This window comes from Rhyacophila brunnea, unplaced genomic scaffold (assembly GCF_057557595.1).
Source record: "Rhyacophila brunnea isolate RB1 unplaced genomic scaffold, BYU_Rbru_1.0 scaffold_16, whole genome shotgun sequence".
In the NCBI taxonomy this organism is placed as follows: domain Eukaryota; kingdom Metazoa; phylum Arthropoda; class Insecta; order Trichoptera; family Rhyacophilidae; genus Rhyacophila; species Rhyacophila brunnea.
The window spans coordinates 8,716,036-8,725,863 of record NW_028232816.1 but is presented as its reverse complement, the minus strand read 5'-3'; the positions used below and the strand labels follow the sequence as shown (position 1 = coordinate 8,725,863).

Genomic DNA, 9,828 nt, shown 5'->3' with positions numbered 1-9,828 from the left:
CACGAGCGCGTCCGCCCGGTAGAACGTTTGTAACCAGAAGAAGGAAGTTGCCTCCCACGCACTTGTGTTCTCGCCCCCGCCGCTACGTCCCCCCCCACCTTGTCTGCTCCGGCCGTTGATTATTTGCAGCCAGCATGAGTTTGGTGTTGCCAGTTAAGAAAGTATATTTATGGTTTCTTTAGGTGACGAGTTCATCGCGTTACAATACATTCATTTCGTTTTCAGAATTATGTAAGTATGTTCAATAATTAGAATGGTACATTCTTAAATCTTGTGAAGTGTTCGTTGAATAAAAGAAATAAGTAATTAAAATTATTAATTCAATTAAATCTGATCCCAACATATTCAGGTGGTGACCCTAACTCAAATTAAATAAATTACCATCACCAGATTTTGTAAGATATTATTTTTTTTCGAAATCTTTTTGTAGTTTTGCAAAACGACGAATAAAAATAACTCGATTATTATATAATCCCCCAAACTGAACAATCAAAAGTATAGTTTCTCAGTTTTCTGAACAGAACACAACAAATCTCAAAATGGCAAAATTCTTCGTAAGTTACTTTTATTTATTATTAATACTTCACATTTCGTCCGATTATATAACATTATATGTTAATAATTTATTTATTTACCTAAAATATATTATCAAACAATCACAATTAAACTATTTCCGACCATGTCCGATCCTAATAGGATCATCTCCATAGGATGGAGGTTTGTATTGACAGATTATGTTTAATTAGAACATTTATGAATGTCAATACGTTCATTTGACATTATTATACTCAGTAATAGAGTTGGGTTTCGGGAATTTCCCGACGGGAATTCTCGATAAATTTTCGAGGTTTTCCATCCCAAATCTCGATAATTTAAATTTTTACCATTTCGGGAAATCCCGGATCTCGACAATCTTTTCTGGAAATCCCGAATCTCGAGAATTCAAAATGTTATCATTTCGGGAAATCCCGAATCTCGAGATTTAGATTTTCTCGGGAAATACCCAACTCTACTCAGTAATTATAATTTTGTCAGGATTCATTCAAAAATTCAAAATTTAATTAAACATTCTAGTTTATCATTAAATAATTATTTGAATCGAAGTTCAAGTGAATGTTCTTGTCTTTCGAGTTATTGATCCATTTATGATTCAGTTGAATTAAATCTAATATTTAAATTTAAGATTAGATTAGGTATGTTTTCTGAGTTTCAAAGTAATGTATTTTCAGTACTTATTGAATGATAAAAATATATAAAATTTTATCCAAGCAGTGTTTTAATGTAAGTGGCTAATTTATTGTTAGTAAGAAATTGTATATAATATCCCATCTTAACATAAAAGTATAACTTTTGTTGGTTTTTGATTCAGTAAAAAACAGTATATCACTTTTTACCACTTATACCTATAGTGGTCAATGACCTCTTCCACGAGTTCGGACCTCGGGACAATATCATAAGTATTGTAACATACTCTTGTATCGACTGTTTACGCTGCAAATAAAACTAGCTCCTCCATCCATCGGAGCAACCACTAAATCTCGACTTCTCATCTCTCCTCCTGACGACTCTCCATCTACACCTTCTGGTCATTCCCAAACACTGCGGCATCATCACCTCAACCACGAGACCCGCAAAAGACCTATTACCTCTGTAAATGCACGTTGGGTATTAATAACATGTATATTTTTATTACAGTTCATCTTCTTCGCGGTCTTCTTGGTCCTCGCCGCTTTCGTCGGTGCCGATCCATACGGAGGACGCAAGGAGCACCGTGGTAAGGATCCATTTAACATCACGAATCTTATCTAAAATGAAATTCGTCGATTAGCATTAATGACTCTACCTTCTAGTTCACTAAGTCATAAATATGTAATAATCAAGATATTATAACGTTTTTTTCTATGCACCTGATTCTAATGTAAAGTAATTTTTAAAAATATATTTCATAATTTCGTCACAATCATACACAATGTCATGTTATGCAGCAGACTAACATATTATTTTGTATCTCAAAATTAATTTAATATCTTACTACTAACCTTTTCGTCAGTACAGTAGTGTAATTAGTAATGCCTAGAAAAGAAAGAATCATAACCACCGAGTATCCTACACTACGAGGGCCAACATTATCACAAAAAGTAGATCGATGAACCCGAAGCTTTTACATTTCAGAATATATTAGTGATGATTACAGATCGATAATATCATTAACAACTGAAAATAATATGTCGTCAGCCCATTAGCGCATGTGCACTGAAGTTTGAGTCTCTGAGTATACGGGAAATAGGCAAAAAACCTTTTTGACAGAAAAACGTTGCAGATTTTAAGTTATCCTTTTTATATTATATAGTAGATTAACGTTTTTGCTTGAAGCAAATTATATATATTTTTTTCTATATCATGTTGCATAGTTTTAATTTTATTTACTCAAATTTAGCAGCACCATATTGCTATGCAGAATTGCTTGCAAGAGTGAATAGTTATCAGGTAGGTACCTACCCAATTGTTTTTAAATGAATATATTATTTAAATAAAACTAATTATCTTTAACGAGTATATTACTCTTTTTGTTTGTTTGCTGCTTTTCATAATAGTTTTTAATATGTAGGTAATAAAAATAAATAGATTTTTACGTACATATCGACTGTGTTTAGGAAAAAGGGCGTAACCCTCAATTTTTCGAAAAGTGCTTTTATTAGATATTAACAATGTATACAACTAAATACACGTTCTGTTAAAAGGAAGTAAGCCGCAAATGCCGGCTTATTATCTAAATTCAGGTTTTATTTGAGCTTTAATAAAGTTTTAATTTAAGGAAAAAAGCACTTACCCTCAATTTTAATGATTTTCTGTAATAACTTCTTTAATTATTAGTAGATCGAAAAGATATTACAACAAATCATCAATCATCATGCACCCATGTCTGTGCCTATTTTTTTTTATTAATATTTTGTTCTGTGTGGGTTATGCCCTTTTTCCTAAACACGGTCGATAAAGTATGTACTTATTATTTAATAAAATGATACTAAACAGTCAATATATTTACAAACAAATAGTATTTACATGCATTATTGTTTGTTAATTTTTCACACTTAATCAATCACTTACAAAATCTTTATTTAACATTATTCTTTTGAAGGTGGAATAAATGAATGAATGTATAATTTATTTACATTCAATACAGGTACAATTTTTAATAGTATTTTTAAAGGAAATATATTTTTAATGTGTGTGCAATATTGGGTATCTCCATAATTTCCAAATTAAAAATGTTATAGCATTATTAAAAAAACAATTTTGACCAACTATTTATTATCAGTAAGATTAACTGATACACTTATAAAGAAATTTATTTTAGTTTTGAGGAATTTCTCACTGCTGCAGGACGAACGTCAGGCCCATAAAAGATGGATGTAATTCTTATATTTAGAATTCAAAACTAAACAAAAATCATATTTATTGTAGTTTGCATTAAGTTATCAAAATAGCAGGTAGTTTAACATTATCGATACTTGAAAATGACAAACTATTTATTTCTGTATAGTAACACTCCATCTGTTTATTTACTACATTATATGCATCAGTCATCAGAAAAATTCGTTAAATGTCATGTTATCGAAATAGTAATAACAGTCATTTTATATAATATGTAAATCAATAAAAGTAAAAATATACCTGGTTCTGTTTATTATTATCATCGCATATATTAATATACATGTTACGCCGAATGTGCGAAATTGACTATTACATGAAATGGGCAAAATTTTGCCTAAATAATGAAAAATGCAAGCCCGTTGCCTTATTCATGAATTAGGCAAAATATCTGCCGAGTGCGTAAATTCCGCAGTAATTTTTCTGCCTAGTTCATGCATTGGTCAAATTAGATAGTAGCGCTACGGTGGTGTTTTTTGCAACTAAACCAAATGTGTCAAATGCTCATGCATTGGTCAAAATAGATGGTCGCGCTCCGGTGGTGTTTTTTGCAACTAATCAAACTAACCAAATGTATCAAATGTCAATGATTATATAAAAATATACTAATCAATAACTACAATGACGTTAATATCCATTTACTATGCCCAAAAAAATCTAGAACTATAATATGATAACGGAAGAATTTTATTTAAAGGTATTTTCGCGATTTGATTCGTGCTTGGGTATCAATCTTGCAATGGTCGATTGTTTGTTTGTGATAGTATGATTTGATACTTGTTAGCTAACCTTAAAATGGACATTTAGTTGAATTCAGAATTACAAAACCTAACCTAACCTAATAATTATAATATTATATTATGTCCAATTATAACTAATAAAACCATCCGTATAAAATTTACTTTTTCTACTGTCATGTTGACAGTTTAAGAATTCCATACCCTGGCGATTTCACGCACTCGGCAGATAATTTACCTAATTGATGAATAAGGCAACGGGCTTGACTATTACATGAATTAGGCAAAATTTTGCCCATTTCATGTAATAGTCAATTTCGCACATTCGGCGTAACATATATACCAAAAATCAATGCTCGAAATGAAAAAATTAAGAATACGGAATATAATTAAAAATCTTACATAACATTATATTAATTTATTGTGGATACAAATCTGACTATAGTAAAAAATCTTAGGGTTGACTTTATTAATCAAAACATTTATAAAATAACAATTATGTTAGTTATAATGATATTTTTTTCCACTTTAGATCAAGGACATCATGATGAAAGACATGATTCAGCACAAGGACATATTCGAGGACAGACAGGCACTACCCACGGTGGACAAGGATCTCTTGCATTTGATGCCGGACACGGAAGTGACCACCAAGGAGACGCACATGGAGATGCACATGGAGCTCATCATTATTAATTTAAAAAAATAATACAAACTCCTAGTCCATAATTTTACACGCTGTATACTACTGATTCACACCGATTCATGATTTATGAATGGACCTCCACTAAATTTATGATTGAGTGACACGTCTTTGCATTGGACTGTTACTTCCTGAACACCTACTGAAAAAATATATATTAAAAAAAAATCTTTAATTTTACAAGAAAAATCATTAATTCATCCCTAATGCCCTTTTCGCTTCATCGCTGGAGATCATGACCACTCTGGAATTCAGCTGAATTCCAGTTAAATTTTTAAAAATTTTCCCTGTTCTCTGCAAGCCACGAGACACAAACTATAGAGTTTTAAGTGAACTTCGTCATGCATCCTTTGATTTTATGGTTATTTTTACCTAATGCATTGTTGAAAACAATTAATGCAATAGTACAGTGATGGCACGCGAGATGATTTTGCATGGTACGCGAATGTTTTAGTTTGAAGAGAGAAAATACCTATAATTATAATAAATGACATATAGAATTGAATAAAAATAACGGGCAAATATGTAATCTTCAAGAATAAGCAAAACGTTTAAAGTAAATAATATATACTTGCATTTATGTTGGTTCTTATGCTTTATGCGTCACATATAATAGTATCGCACTAACCTCACCAGCTGGCGGGGGAAGCCGCACCGCGAACCTCTGATTTGATCGATTTACAATGCTAGAGACCAGTGAGAGACCACTGTTAGTAGTAAGAGAATGCTTCATCTGATCGTTGCAATAATTATGATGTCAATTTGTGCGTAAAGAACCAAAATACGTAATATAGTAACAATCACTATTTCATCACTTCTATCCACAAAAATGACTGTACCTACCAGAATAAAAAAAAAAATTGGTGCAGCTAGTTCTACTCGAGCAACGAGGAGGTAAGAGAACGCACCAAGCAGTCTCTCATTACGCTGAAAGTGAAGAGGCGACGTTGGACCTGGCTCGGCCACGTGCTGCGGATGCCAGAAGAGAACTTTAACCTGGCTTGCCTGTTCTTCAAGCCGACCGGATTCCGGTGACCTGGAAGGCCGCTAAATACAATCTACAGAGTGTATACGGCAGAGCTACGGGATTTTGGTTTGACCTGGAACGAAGCAAGAAGACTGGCGAGCGACAGGGATTCTTGGAGGCGCCGCGTGGTGTCCATATGCTCCAGTTAAGAGGCGGATATGGCCAAAAAGAAGGAGCTAGTAGTAGTAATTCTGGCAGGTAGTTTCAAATTTGGTGGACCGAAATGTATGGCGTAGGTAATTAAAAAAATTGATTAACCTATTTTATGTGTGCTATGTTCTATGAGTGATATCTAGAACATCATCATTTTTTAATAGTATTTACTTAAAGAATATTTTTCCCCATGAAAAACTGCTCGGCACGTCAGACAGTCGAAAAATAATATTTGGGAAATTTTGGCACGCTTAAGGACCAAAAAAGGTTCGCCAACCCCGCAATAGTATGTACAAAGAATGGCATTACACATCGAAGTTCATGGATCCATCAAACCACATGCGTTCTACATTACAACCGGCCTACACCACAACCGATTTTAATTGGGCCTATCCTCCTATGACCCTTCATTTGATGCGAAACATTGTTATGATTGATTAAAAATGTCTCAGAAACAGTTACCTAATATTGAGGTGGCCACATACTCAAGTTTTAAAAGACTTGGAACTAAGTGTGCTCACGAGAGAGACGACCACGGTGAACAGTCAACAGAAACCAATAAATATAGATATCTCTTTAAACTATTAATATTTTGTAGAAAAACTATTTAAATACTTAAGTACATATAATTTAAATTAATTAAAGGTAAGATAATATGGTAAAGATGCTGATGTTTACAAATAGGTACCTACCTATATAGGTAGTATGAACTTTAACCATTAGGAATTGTTTTTAATGATTTAGATCCCTACTATTATAGTTGTATATAGAACGTTTTAAAATGTATATTATGAATAAATAATTGTATCAAAAGTCATATTCTTTTAGCTAGATAGCTCTGCAGTCCGATTTCGTAACTAACGACTCGTGTGTGACATCGTAGTTATTCGCTAACGTAACGTATTTGTCGAAATATTTTTTTTTTCGACCATGTCCAATTCTAATATGATCATATGGGCCTCCACAGAGTAGAGGTTTGTATTAACAGATTTTTGTTTTTTACGAGAAATGGATGTCAGCCACTTGCTCAACCTATTAGGTCCATACCCTGACTCACACACAAATTGAAAAACAATATGTGTACTTGCCAGACCCAGGATTCGAACCTGGGACCCACGGCGTGATAGTCCAACGTTTAAGCCACGCGGCCACCGTGGGCGGATATTTGTCGAAATATCGTATGTTGTAACTTTATCACTACCTGAATCAGTCATAATATGTGTCGACATCATTACCCATACCAAAGGGTACTCGTGACCAGACCAGACTTTCTACGTACATAACTATATAATATTCTACTAAATCATTCGAATATTATAGGTATTATATATAAACATAACCAACAAAAATAATGATTTCGTTTGACATTTGGCTTTTGAAGTTTCATCTCGTATCATAGACATCGATTTTCTCGGTTTTGGCGGTGTTACCAACTGGTCACTCGCGAGTTAAAAGAGTCCTTAGCGATTGGCTACCAGAATTAATAGATGTTATCGTATACGACATGAAACGGGCGATACTAACTTGTCATGTCGCACACACGAGTCGATAGTTAGGAAATAGCAGGCCTGGTAGGCGGAGCATTGTATGTTATTTCATCAGGTCCATAATAAATTATAAATTAATATACAAATACTCGATATAAAAGAACAGTATTTTATGATGGAACTAACCGGCGCTATTTCTCTGACAAGTAACAATTAAAAGTTTTCCGGAATATTAATTATTGTCAATGCCATATGTACATACCTACTGTACAACATAATACCTACTTATAATAAATATTAGTTTTATTTTTGTCAAATTCAATTTATGATACTTAATTATAATTTTATTATAAATAACTTTACTGTACCTGAAAAATATTGCTATTTCGGTAACTTACAATATTAATGTCTAAATAAAACACTTAAAAATACGTAATAAAACCATCGTAATACAAGGAACACACATTAAAAAATAGGTAGGTAAGTAGATTATAAATACAATCACATCGTATAGGTATATTATTTATGTAGTTTCAACATTAAATTATTTGTAACCAATAAAGACATCTCATAAAATTCGTATTGAATCTAATTGGAAGAGCAGACTAGCGCCACATGTTGTAGAATACGTATTCCACGGTGAAATATTCAACGAAGAACTCGTCATTTGATTAAATGTTGCACGAACTCATGTTTCACGTACTGCGGCACACGAATAAGTGTCCCACGAAGAACTGCATACGTACAAATTTCATGTAACCCCTAATAGGATCATTACCTTCTATCAAAATATTATATTATAGCTAAGGGGTATTTCCGATATATGTTTATTTATTTAAATGTAACTATTCCAAATTCATAATGCATTTTTTGATATCCACTCATTTTATACAAGAATTAAAAAGTTAAAAGAAGCTCACAAGTACTGTCCCTTGCGTACAAACTGTGTTTATATTACAAATTTATTTCTAATATCAGAAAGTGTCATTTATAACATTATCGATTGCTGAAAAATTTAAAATCTATCCGAAAAACTTAATAAAATATATTTTCTCTTCCTACAAAAAAGATGAAAATTTTAATGCGTCAACAAAAAAAGTGTATACGATAATTTGAAAAATTAAGGAAAAATAATAAAAAAATTCTCCCCGGCGGGGAATCGAACCCCGGTCTCCCGCGTGACAGGCGGGGATACTTACCACTATACTACCGAGGAATGAAACCATTTTAGAAAATAGTTATATAAAAACAATTAACCAACTATTAGCTGATGTGTTTTTATATAAAATTCAAGTTTTGATATTTTGTAATACTGAAGTACAACTTACTATTCAAGCTTCAATAACTACATAGAAATTATTTTACTAGTAGTAAAAATATGGAATAATTAATTTCATAATATAAAGTTTAATATTGCCATCTGTGGTTTTTCATAAGAAGCAAAATATAAAAATTTTCCAATTGAAAAAACATTTTTACAATTTTCATAGGTATGCAATTTTTTTTTCGGTTGCAAGAGCGAAATTTCTATTTCTATATGTTTAGTAATAATAAGATTTTGTGTTGTGCGACAAAGATTTTTTGTGCAATTTCAGTTTCTATTTTGTCACCTCAATGTTGCAGCTAAGTATATCTAAATAACTTGATTTTCACTATTTTTGACATAGCTATTGAATAATAATATGATTCTACGTTTCCTTCTCTACAAAATGATAACACTGGGTACCTAAGTCCGAGGTAAAGTTAATGGGAACTGTATTAATTTTGTGTTTGAAAATATTAGATAATGTCTTTAAAACCACAAATGCGTTAAATAAATAAAATGATATATCTACAATATTGTTTCATACCATTGAACATTATTTAATTGTTCTCAATTACACAAGCACAATTTTCCATTTTTTATTTTAAATAATAATAGCCTAGCCCTTCAAGTAAAGTTTAAATTTCATTTTTCCAACAATGACCAAATCAGAGTTATTTAGTTATAGTACCTATTGAGGTGACGATTTAATTTTAATTTTAATTATAATACTATAAGGAAATCTGGGTTACAAATATTGTTTGCCAAAGAGGTTGTCTGCCCGAATATTCAGTAGACTTACGTTTTTAGGTATTTAAATGCTGTTTGTTGTATTTGCCTAACGAACTATACGTAAAATTTTTTAGTCATCTTTACACGATTTAAGAATATTTTCATCTGACGCTACGACAAAACAAGTCGACGTGCGCACACTTTGACTATCGGTCTCCGATTGGCGAGTCCAGGCGACGAGAGTGAGATATTTC

General features: G+C 32.2%; 1 long non-coding RNA gene and 1 other non-coding gene across 2 annotated transcripts; one reads left to right on the top strand and one right to left on the bottom strand.

The window, feature by feature from the left end:
• Nucleotides 1–499: 499 nt before the first annotated feature.
• Nucleotides 500–5,047, top strand: LOC147074313 (uncharacterized). Its single transcript, XR_015070184.1, has 3 exons — nt 500–554; nt 1,696–1,774; nt 4,702–5,047. It is a non-coding gene; the product is annotated as an uncharacterized LOC147074313 (long non-coding RNA).
• A 3,636-nt stretch (nt 5,048–8,683) lies between these two features.
• On the bottom strand, nt 8,684–8,755 carry TRNAD-GUC (transfer RNA aspartic acid (anticodon GUC)). Its single transcript has one exon. It is a non-coding gene; the product is annotated as a tRNA-Asp (tRNA).
• Nucleotides 8,756–9,828: the final 1,073 nt, after the last annotated feature.